Source organism: Dreissena polymorpha, chromosome 11, assembly GCF_020536995.1.
Source record: "Dreissena polymorpha isolate Duluth1 chromosome 11, UMN_Dpol_1.0, whole genome shotgun sequence".
In the NCBI taxonomy this organism is placed as follows: Eukaryota; Metazoa; Mollusca; class Bivalvia; order Myida; family Dreissenidae; genus Dreissena; species Dreissena polymorpha.
The window spans coordinates 1,061,106-1,073,808 of record NC_068365.1 but is presented as its reverse complement, the minus strand read 5'-3'; the positions used below and the strand labels follow the sequence as shown (position 1 = coordinate 1,073,808).

Here is a 12,703-nt window from a genome sequence, read left to right as displayed (position 1 = left end):
TGATCAAGAGGTGTCACTCAACGTTTTATACGGGCTTGTGACCGTTCTTTTCACAGCAAAATGAAAAGAGCCGCTTTACCACCTTGCAATATGCAATACGGACTAGCATACTAGCAAACCATATAGCCTTTACTTTTGCCATTCATTAACAAAGAAACATTGGCCTTTCGGCGATGGCTAAACCTCAGAAATCCCATTCAAATAAATATTTTTCACATTTTGCAGAAATGTTCTGTTGCATAATTTCTCAAAAATATCCTAAATCAGATAATATACAATAACACGTGGACATCTGTTCCAGTATCTTGCAAGACGAATAACTATTAGTGGAGCTGTAACATAGCACAACCTTAGATATGCTACGGCCTTCCAACTGTGTTATTTTACCAAATATGTTAGATTGATCAGACACGACAGATTTTTATACCAACTACACGTGAACAAAACACGTTCGTATCAAACTGCAAAATTGCATTGTAGTGTTTGCAGACCACCTCCTGCTGAGAATTGTCTTCTACTATACAATACATACCAATCATGACTACATCTCACGACCAAATCAACAACGCAAGCTATTGACAACCTCATCTGTGGTGCTAACATAGAGATATATTATAGCGTATGTTTAACCCGTTTTGTCGTGATACGAATTTAGTCGCATGTGCCCGTTGAAAGCATGTGTTTGTGCCTACTGATTTGAAACATCAACACCTTTACTATACATTGCTACACACCAATCTCGACTACATTTCACAATCAAATTAAACATACAAGCTAGCTAGCGACAAGCTAAAACGTTTTAGCAGCGTTGAAGCGACACTGCTTTCCAAAATATTCAAGCAGGTGTATGAATGTGCTTACAGGTCTGTAACATTGATGCTACTATACTATATATTACATCTCACAACCAAATCATAGCGTTGAAGCGATACTGCTTTTCAAAATATTCAAGCAGTTTTGTAACTTACTGTCGTTTCAAAATGAGAACATTCGAGTTGTTGAGTTTCAAATACGGTTGTAGACTGTAGTGTAGCGTAAGGTTTTTAATTGGGATTGCTTTGCAGTATTTCAAAGTTAATGACCATACAATGAAAGTCATAAAACTGCGTTTAGGGTTTTTATCAATTGTGCTAGCAATTCTGAGAATGTCATGAAAGTCTCTCAGACCGATGTATATACTTTTTTTCATCATATCACCTCATATCGAAAGTCAAAATAATATCCTAACGTCATTTATGTTGTGTGTTTTTATTCGAATATTCTACAACATCAATAGACGTTCCTCATTGAAAGACAAGTTATACCAATAACGAGCCGTTGTACAAAATGTGTATGCAGTCAAAAGCGAGTAACTGCTTTAAGTTTACGAGTCACTCAATGTTAGTTTCAACACGAGTAGTTCGTAAGGCGCAATTAATGTTCAACGCAACATTGAGTAGCATAGTTTGTGTCCATATGGCAAATATCTTATAACGGTTAGTTGTTTATATAGTTTTTTTATCATTTCACCTCAAACTAAAGTTTGAAAGTTTTTTGCTTTGTACGATTGAAAGCTAGTGGTGTCACTCGGCGTTTTCACGGACTTGTGACCGTTCCTCTTGTCTGAGTACAAGAGAAGTCGCCTTCCCACCCCAGCCCTAGCAGACTTTGTGCATTGAAGCACTTAATAGAAATGTTATTGCTCGGTCATCGGTCAGGTTCGGTCAACGCGTGCCTGCGTTTCTGAGAGAGCCAGATTAAGATATTTCGTGTCACCGTACGAAAATACCATGGTGTCGCATAGCAAAGCACAGGCATGTCACCATGCGTGCCTACCACCCTTCCAACAGCGCAACAATGTGGTGTTGAAAGGATTCCCAGATAGTGTCGAAAGTATTGACGGTCATAACGGGGACGAGTTGCTTTATAGCGCCTCATTTCGTATTGACTTGCAACCCCGCCCTAGACCGCTACACAGCTAACTGGGCAGGACTCCATCTGACTATCAATCTCAGCGATCATAGTTTTGAAAAACGTCTGCTTTTTAATTGTTGGTATTTGGTACTTGGAGTCTCTTGTGCCAAAGTAGAGACTTACTTTTTGTTTAAAGATGAAGCAATCATTAACTGGTTGGTAGTCTTAACAGTGCGTCAAGATAAGCACCGTGAAAACATTTTAGCACCGAAATACCGAGGTGTTCACCCCCAAGTGCTATCAGTGCGCTTCACACTTGTGGAGTCTTAAACCCCTCGGCCGCCCAAACACAGTTAATGACTGTTAATGTTTATTTTTTGTTTGATTTTGGTATTGCATAGTTTAAACACAAACACATACATCAATACATCAATATTGCTGGCCAGCGCAATAAAACAAGGAAAAAAAGGTAGGAGAACAATCTCCTTTAGTTTTCATGTAAAAACATAAACATAAACATACACACTGTCAACACTTGCCACTTGCAACACCGAGTTCGTTTCAGTTCAGAATGTACACATTTTTCGATCGACACACATTCGCAATGTTACATGGATTCACAAAGATACATGGATTCACAAAGTTGCACTGATGTCCATACACGGGCCAATGTTCAAGTTATCGGTGCGATGGACCCACGGTTTTGTCGCAGCTATACGCCACACGTATGTATTGACTACTCGGTGTCCACATCAAGGTTTGCAAATTGGCACTGAAAATAGAAAAGCAATTGTGTTAAACAGTAAACGATGAAAGTAAACAGCCTGAAATGATAAAAAGCATGCATGTGTAATATACCATGTATCAAATGAAAAAGTAAACACAAAGTTCTAAAAAAAACACACAACTCTACCAACTGTTTGACTGATACTTACTTTTTTGTATTGTGTTGCATGTTCAGGCGCCTTGCTGTCACTGCTCGTCTTGCAGTAGAGCTGAAATGAAATAGAAAGCATGATAAGAAACTTTCACTGTGTTTGTACAACTTACAGTTTATGTGCACAATTTTGCATTTAAGTGTAACATACAGAAAAACAATTTCAACTCATACTCACTTTTTTGTTGTGTTGTTTCCACAAAGGCGCCTTGTTGTCACTGCTCGCCTGGTAGTAAACCTGACTCGTCTAGTAGTTGAGAACACTCGTCCAGCAGTAAAGCTAAAATGAAATCGAAAGCATAATCAGAAACTTTTGAATGTGTTTGTACAACTTACAATTTATAAACACAATATTGAACTATAACAGTAAACTTGAAACAAATAACAATTTTACTTACCTATGTTGTCTTCGCTGAAATACAAAAGCCATGTTCATAGCAATCATAGCATATTAACACACAATGAATACAACTCAAAACTTTTAGTAAGAAACTCAGTACTTACTTTGTATTTTGTATCCAATCCCTCTGCTGGCAATCTTCTTCAGTCCACAATCGAGCTGAAATCAAGACTCAATGCATACATGTAAATTTTGCCAAATAACAAACAAAACTGTGAACCAAAACTTTAACTAAACAAAACTAACTTTTCAACTGTTATGGTACTCACCTCTGGCAACTGAAATCATACAGACATTTTGCATATCAAAATACATTTTTAGTTTAAAGATAAGAATGATTTATGAACATTTTACTTACACAAAGCATAAATATAAAAAACATGCTATGATGAAAAAAACAATATGTATACAAAATTATACATAAAGAAACACAATATACTTACCATTGCTGACCTGAAATTAAAAAAAGCACATTTTGTATAGCAGAATACAAGTCATCAAAACAGTTCAATATGAAAATTAAAGAAAGTTAGTGTACTTACCACAGCTATACTGAAATGAAAAAAACATTTAGCAATGCATAGCAGTATACAAATCATCGAAACAGTTCAATATGAAATTATAGAAAGTTAGTATACTTACCACAGGCTACTGAAATGAAAAACAGACATTTTGCATAGCAGTATACAAGTCATCAAAACAGTTCAATATGAAATTATAGAAAGTATGTGTACTTACCACAGCCATACTGAAATGAAAAAAACATTAAGCATTGCATAGCAGTATACACATCATCAAAACAGTTCAATATGAAAATTAAAGAAGGCAATTGTACTTACCAACAGGCTACTGAAAAAATACATTAAGCATTGCATAGTAGAATACAAGTCATCAAAACAGTTCAATATGAAATTATAGAAAGTTTGTGTACTTACCACAGCCATACTGAAAAAAATACATTAAGCATTGCATAGTAGAATACAAGTCATCAAAACAGTTCAATATGAAAATTAAAGAAAGTTTGTGTACTTACCACAGCCATACTGAAATGAAAAAGAAACACATTTTACAATGCAGAATACAGGTAATCAAAACAGTTCACTATGAAATTATAGAAAGTTAGTGTACTTACCAACAGGCTACTGAAATGAAAAAAAAACATTAAGCATTGCATAGTAGTATACAAGTCATCAAAACATTTCAATATGAAATTATAGAAAGTTAGTGTACTTACCACAGGATACTGAAATGAAAAACAGACATTTTACAATGCAGAATACAAGTCATCAAAACAGTTCAATATGAAATTATAGAAAGTTAGTGTACTTACCACAGCCATACTGGAATGAAAAAAACATTTAGCAATGCATAATAATCCAGACTTACCTAGCTGATCTTGAATCATTTTCTGTTGTTTAACTTCTCAGTTGTCCAAAAGTCTGCTCTGTAACGACCCACCACTCCAATCTGAAAAATAGTTAAGCATAACAAAGCACAAAACAAACCAAAAGAATAGTTTACTTACCTCATATTTTGTGCAGGTTTTCAACAGCCAATTTTCTTCTTGAAACCTGTATTCGTCTCTTTTTTGACCCACTGTGGAACAGTCACAGCAATGTAAGTCTGAAACATAGAAGGGCATAACAACATAACATACAAACCAGTATATTTGTTTCGACTTACCTCGTGGCTACAGTCGATACACAGCTGCTGAATTTCTTTTCTGTCACAAGCTGTCAAAACATCTCTGCAACATCTCTGCAATTGAAACCTTCAAACAGAGTAAAACAGAGAAACATTTTGTATACAATATAGTAAACACTTACCTTGTTATAGGCCTGAGTTGCAGCAGTGATTTTTTCTTGAAATCTTCTTCTTTTCCCTCACTGCATGAGAGACCTGAAAAATAGCATGCAGTGCAAAACACATGAGTTAAATTAAACCAAAATTTTGTTTCTACTTACCTTGCTTCTGTAGAGTTGAATCACAGTAGTAGAATTCCTTCTTCAAACACATTTTCTGTCTACACCAGAAACTTGAATCTGAAACAGAAAAAAAGCATCACATCAAATTGTACAACTCAAGTGCATTCATTCAATGCTTACCTACTTTCTGTTGAGTTGTTTCACAGCAGATGAAATCCTTATTCACTGTTGGCACTGCTATGAGACCATTTCTGCATGTGAAATCTGAAACAGAGCAAAGCAAAGTATGCATGGTAAAAATCAAACAAACAATTGTAACACTTACCCTGTTTGCAAGTCCCATTCACTTTCTCAGCAATGTTCCTCTTCTTGAATCGTCTTCGTCGCTGACTACAAGTACACCTGAAACATAGCATGCACAAAACATACCATATAAAAACAAAATACAAGTGTTCATACTAAAATGAAACACACTTACCTTTCTGCTTTGCTCAGCTCTGTTCGACTGTCAACTCTTCATGTCATGTCGTATCTGAAACGAACTAAATCAAAACATGCATAGCACACTATCATTGATAAAATATTGAAACAATTGTATGCTTCATAGCTGTGTTTTTTCCACTTTACATCACAGACAACTGGCGATCACAAAAGTAAAGACATTTTTGTTCTACTCAAACATTAAGCTCACATTCACAAACACCGACCGACAGAGTTTTGTATAGAGTGCTAATACCTAAAACTGTACAAAAAGAATCGACATCAGTTTTCATTCATCATCGTTTATTGAGACAAATTAATACTACAATACTTACCACAGCTCCCTGAAATGAAATAGAAATGTTAACAGCATGCAAACAAATGTTAACCAATATCAAATCATCTATAGTAAATATCAACAAAAGCATTTTGATACACATAGTAAGTGTTCACCATCATAGTACATCATCAGTTAGTTCGACATCCCACGGTTGCTCAAGTGTAAGTACTGGCTAGCATTTACCCTTTTCAGTAAACCGTCACACATCAGCATTTTTAGACACAAGTGCTGATAGATTCAACCCTTGTTATCATCTTTCACAGACTTCTATGAGTAAACAACTGAAAAATATAAAACGTTTGTACTCACTGTTTGGCAGCTCCAAGAAACACGTCTGTACTGCTTGCCATCTGGACATCAACTGAAACAAAACATCTGAAAACACACATACATGTAAAACGTTTTTGAACATAAACCAACACAGATCAAACTTGAATTATCCATCTGTACATGACACACATGAAAAATAGCATAAGTTTACCATCACATTACAGCAGTACAAATGAAAACAAAAATTTGATCGACTTACCTTGCTTCTGTAGAGTTGAGTAACAGACGTGGAATTCTTCTTCCATGTGTAAACCAGTGACTCGAATCTGAAATAAAGTAAAGAACACATTGTACAACTCAAATCAATGGATTAAAACTTACCTTACTTTTGATGATTTGTGTCTCAGCAGTTGAAATCCTGTTTAATTTCTGCATGTGAAATCTGAAACAGAGCAAAGCACGCATGTTACAAATTAAACAAACACAAGTGTTACACTTACCCTGTTTTCAAGTCCCAATCACTTTTTCAACAATGTTCCTCTTCTTGATTCGTCTTCGTCGCTGTCAGCAAGTACACCTGAAACATAAAAGCATGCACAAAACATCCCATATAACAACTATTTTGTACTTACCATATGAGTGCTTTTCTGTTCAGGTCAGCTTGAAAACCCATCACTGCCATCAGCATCTGAAAAATAGTACATCACAAACAAACAAACAAACATAACATATCATAAAAACAGTTTAACACAACAGATATGAGAGCTCTCGCAACCACGTCTGTTCTGTTCGACTGTCCAAAAGCAAGTGACAGTACTTCAATTCACTAACATTGAGAAATTCTAAACTTACCTTCAAGGCTTGTTGAGTAGCTCCAAAAACAAGACTGCTTGGCTCCACTGTTCACTCCAACTGTCATATCATCACTGGATAAGCACTCCTGAAATGTATTGAAACAAAACATGCATAGAACAAACATTCAGTCAAAAGTACTTACCTTTCACTTTGTCACTGCCCTGTGCTCAACTCTAGTCAGCATGACATCTCTGCTTGAAAGTCTGAAACATATAAAAACATGCAATGCAAAACAAACATAGTTACTTACCTTCTAGCATATTGTTGGAGCTCCAGAAAACACGACTGTTCACTCCAGCTGCCAGACTTGAACTGCCAGCACACATCTGAAAATCTGAACAAAGCATTCATGTTCATACTTTACTAGCCGTACAATTAAAGTCACTGACATACTCATCATCCAAAATAGAGTACACGAAAAGCTAGCTAGGTTTACCTCTGTTCACTAAATGAAACCATGATGATAAAGTAACTCACTTTATCTCTTCTTTTGTCAAAATACAAGTGTTCATAGTGGAATGAAACAGACTTACCTTTTCGTTTCCCAGCTCTGTTCAAATCATGTCAGGTTTTCATCTCATGTCAAATCTGAAACGAACTAAATCAAAACATGCATAGTATACAATCATTGATAAAATTTCGAAACATTTGTATGCTTCATAGCTCTGTGTATTTTCACTTTACAGATCACGGACAGCTGGCGACCACAAAAGCGAAAACATTTTTGTACTACTCAAACATTGCTGTATTAAGCTCACACTCATGAACACCAACCGACAGAGTTGCTATAGACTTATAATCCCTAAAACTGTACAATAAGAATCAAAAGCAGTTTTCAGTCATAATCTTTTATTGAATTCTATACATATGCACTACAATCTACAGTACTCACCACAGCACCCTGAAATGAAATAGAAATTTTACAGCATGCAAATACAATTTAAGCAATATCATATCATTTATCTACTATGTTTGCAAATTTTTTTCAATCATATGTTCGTTTCCCCAAAGAAGCTCATATTCTGTTCCACCATCATACACCATCATCGCTAATCACAACATATCGACACTATATCAGTACTGAGTAATTTCTACCCAACGCATTACACTTCTATACAAGTAAACCTGTACAAAACGAATCGAAATCAGTTTTCATTCATCATGATTTATTGAAACAAATTTATACTACAATACTCACCACAGCCCCCTGAAATGGAATAGAAATGTTACAGCATGCAAATACAATTTAATCAATATCATACATATCAACAAAAGCGATTCAATACATTGTCATTTAATATTTTTGCAACATTTTTCCATCATATGTTCGCTTCCTCAAAGTACCTCAATGAATATTCTGTTCCACCATCATCCACTATCATCGCTCATTACAACATATCGACACTGTATCAGCACTGAGTAATTTCTACCCAACACATTACAACCATCATACATCATCACGCAACTTGTAAACAGTAAAACGAAAAAAAATTGTACTCACGTTTTTTGTAGACAGCAGCTCGATGAACACGTCCGCACAGCTCGACATCTGAACCTCAACTGACAGTCAATCGTTTGATACCACAACATAAATTTAATTATTCACAACAGCCAGAGCTTAAAAAAACACGTCCGATCAGTCCGATGTCAAAACTTAAATTGAAGTCAAGTCGTTCAAAAAAATTAATGTAAGTCAAACATTTCATATATAACGCTCACAAAAATTCGTTGTCAGTCAGTACTAAACGTTCAAAAGTTATCATCGCATAAGAGTATGATTTCATTTCACAACTCAAGTCAAAGTCAAGTTGTTATCTCATAACAATAACCTAACACTTCAGTCATCCAGTCATTCAACAACCTGAGTACCAAGTCGCTATTCTATAACGCGAAAACTTTTCATCAATAGTCAGAGCTCACGAAAGTACGTCCGTCTTCGTCAACGTTCAAAAGTCAACTGAAACTTTTTAATCGTAAAAATATTTCAAAGTCAAATTTTTTTTCAGAGCTCACAAAAACAAGTCTGTCTTTGTCAAAGACCATCAGTCAACTAAGATTCTGTCATAGTAAAAAAAATTAAAAAGTCAAAACTTTTTTCAGAGCGCTTTAAAAACACGTCCGTATTGGTCAATGTCCAAGTCGCATCTGAGCGTTCTTTACGCGCGCAGTTCAAATTATAATGAGTTCACGACGTCGAGAGCTTCGAAAAACACGTCCGAACCCTTCAACGACCAAACGAAGAATGACAGAAAAGCACATTGAAAATGTTTATTCTTCATGATTTGAGTTACGATCGAATGTGTATTTGATGACAAATCTAAAAATCATACTTACCATGCAAAAATCCAACAAATATTGACTTTGTGATGATATTTTTTCATGACCATACAAGCCGAAATATTCACACTCACAGCTTGAATGGGCATAAAAATTGATAAGCATGAGTCCGTACAATCCATCCAGTATTTCCTTCGAGTTAAAGCAAATCCATGGTCTTTAGGTCTCAAATCTTGTTATGAGGCGTACTCAACGCAGATTTTTATAGTCAATGTTAAAACGACAAAAGGCGAGTATATAAAAAAATCTAGTCAAACATAGATTTACTAACCTATCATTCTGAAATAATCCTAGATCATATCAAATATGTGAGTAATCCATCAAAATATTTATTACTGAACATTTAACATCAGCACAAAATATTCCCGTATACCCATTTAGTTTTCTACATAGCCTGAACAATTCAATATTTATTTTCAATTCCGAGAACTCAAATGTTTTCATGACGTTCGACTGACGAAAGCAGCTCGATATGATTTCGCACTAACTTTATTAAAGAGCAACTATCGCGCTGTGATTTTTTCAACTGTGTTTTGTGATTTGTACTAGTACAACGAAGATATAGAAAATAAATATCAAACCACATATATCAAAATGTTCAGCACACTGGCGCCTACACAATGATATACAAATAGAATGGTTATGTGTACAATTGTTCTTGAAAATTTGAAATATCGAGAAAATTTGCGTTAAAATCAAAATTTCATAACTCGCGCGTTCGATTTTGTATACACAAATAGTACCAGTATGAGCGCATCGAAATTTCGGTTCATCTGGTGAAAATTTTATGGAATTTGGACAACTGGTTCTATAGATATTGCACTTAAACCACTGTCAAAGAAACACAATTTTCTATCGTCGATATGTAAACACCCCTTTAAGTTGAAAGATGAGTTTCATTGAAATGACGTCGTCGATTTGCACTGACAACGAAGGGTCAAAATTACGATTCATGAAATGTGTGTTTGTTGTGATATGGTTTTCTGCCCGTATAACTGCAGCGTTTTACAAAAACATCAAGTATGTTACACCAAAATGCACAGAAATAAATTCCCCATCGCATGATGCAAATATTACTGTATCATATTGCGAAATGAAAATCTTTTCTTCATATCAACCCAAGTTTTACCAATAAACAGAAATTTTGACATATATCCACTTATCTACTTGCAAAATATTTAAACTCTTATTGTTCCTCTCTGATTGCTGGTTATGGCAGTGAAAATTTCATCGAAATGCGTTCACGCGTTATTGTGACAGTTAAAATAAACCGCTTCGATACAAACACAGTTTTATCAACTATTCGCTATCTAACGACGTTCGGTTTAACTCGATACTTTAAAGTTCAAAATTTCTATAAGCACGAATGCGTTTTTTCTCAGCAGTATTCTTGTAATTAGACCTATTGTGGAGTATCATACATCAAAATGTGCAGAACAGAATTCCTTATCGAATGGTATCAATTGTTTTATACTTGTCTTAAATGGGAATTTTTTTTCTTGTCAGCGAAGTGATTTTCATGCGAAAAACTAAGAATTTCTACCAAATGCGAATATGTTAGCAAAAAATGATCCCCACAAAACTTGTTGCTATTATCGTGTTTCATATTAATGCGAAAATGTTATGTTGATCGGTCAAATGGTTGAAGAGAAAACACGACCTCAACTTTTTCGTATAGTGCATTTCGCTGTAGATCTACACTTTAACAGATTCAATGAGATGACGTTGTATGTTATGAAGAATTTATCAAAGGCGTGTTTCAAGCAAAATGGTTTTCGGTCAATATTGAAGCCAATTTTGAACACACTATCAAGTATGTGGTATCAAAATGTGCAGAATTAAATTCTGTACAAGCAGATGTTCAAATCACCCCAATATCAATGAGTACAAAAAAGTTTTCTATTCACCGACTCGTTTTCAAATCAAACATCTGCGATTTTCAGACACACGCATAAATGCTAGGAAAAATTTATCAGCGTGTAATTTATAGCTAATATCTCACTGAACAAGATGATACAAATCGCATGGTTTTATCTCAAGTGGTTGGGAAGAAACGCGAAGTTAAACTTTGTACGAAATCACTGTTCTATTCGCAGAGAGTTTTCGACGTTGAGTCAAAATGTAAAGTTAAAGACAGAAATGCGTTTAGTACGAAATCGTTATCGCACTGTATTTTTGTTGTGTCTAAACATACGGTAAAGTGTAATATATAAAAATGCGTGGAATAGAATTTCCAACAGAATCATACCAAACTAAAGATGAATGCTTTTAACGCAAAAAAGTTTTCTTGTTAGCGAGTTTTGCAAAGTAGAATATCTGACACAATAAGTCGTGTGAGAACAATATAGGCGAAACAAAAAATGTAGCTATCATATGATAGAATATTATGGTGAAAATTTCATCTTAATATCATGAGACGTTTTCGAGCAAATTGAGTTAAACCGATGTAACTTAACATCTTGTTTCGTTTGTTTACATGGATAAAAGACGACGTTGTAAAAATCTAAAGTTAAAGACAGAAATGCGTTTAGTACGAAATCGTTATTGCACTGTATTGTTTGTGTGTTTAGACAGACGTTTAAGTGTAATACATCAAAATGCGCGGAATTGAATTTCCTACAAAATCATACCAAAATGAAGATAAATGCTCTTAACACGAAAAAGTTTTCTTCTTAGCGAATTTTGCAAAATTGAATATCTGACACAATGAGTCGTGTGAGAACAATATAGGCGAGACAAAAATTGTAGCTATCATATGATAGAATATTGTGGTGAACATTTCATCTGGATATTATGAGTGGTTTCAAAGAAAATTGACTTAAACCTCATTGTAAGATATTGCACCCAAGCCAAAGTTGTTTTCATGGATAGAAATGACGTTCGAGCTACAGTACATGTGTGCTTTAAAAGTCAATTCATGATTACAGGCAAAATGGTTTTCGGCTAGTCTTGATCAAGCGATACAATAGACATACAAGCATGTCATATCAAAATATGTGGAATTACATGCTCTTCATGTTGATATCAGTTTTGTTTCAAAAAACGATAGAATGAAAAAGTTTTCTTGTTGCGAACGTTTTCAAAGTGATTTTTATCACATAAGCATGTATGTTGGAACAAAAATATCAATAGAAAAGTTGTAGCTATCAATAAGCTGGGCATTGTACTTTAAATTTGATAGTGATGACTTGAACAGTTCCGGAGATATTTAACTTAAACCGATATTATGTTTAGTCTTTCCTCGGTTGTTTACATGAAGCGAAATT

General features: G+C 34.9%; 3 long non-coding RNA genes across 3 annotated transcripts; all 3 read right to left on the bottom strand.

Moving 5' to 3' along the window:
* Positions 1-1,623: 1,623 nt before the first annotated feature.
* Positions 1,624-3,647, bottom strand: LOC127850982 (uncharacterized). The gene is made up of 4 exons (XR_008035610.1): positions 3,335-3,647; positions 3,009-3,110; positions 2,829-2,888; positions 1,624-2,665 (listed from the first exon to the last, which is right to left on the bottom strand). It is a non-coding gene; the product is annotated as an uncharacterized LOC127850982 (long non-coding RNA).
* Positions 3,648-5,264: 1,617 nt separating this feature from the next.
* On the bottom strand, positions 5,265-6,538 carry LOC127851907 (uncharacterized). The gene is made up of 2 exons (XR_008036047.1): positions 6,505-6,538; positions 5,265-6,336 (listed from the first exon to the last, which is right to left on the bottom strand). It is a non-coding gene; the product is annotated as an uncharacterized LOC127851907 (long non-coding RNA).
* Positions 6,539-6,561: 23 nt separating this feature from the next.
* Positions 6,562-8,037, bottom strand: LOC127851906 (uncharacterized). The gene is made up of 3 exons (XR_008036046.1): positions 7,634-8,037; positions 7,351-7,434; positions 6,562-7,185 (listed from the first exon to the last, which is right to left on the bottom strand). It is a non-coding gene; the product is annotated as an uncharacterized LOC127851906 (long non-coding RNA).
* Positions 8,038-12,703: the final 4,666 nt, after the last annotated feature.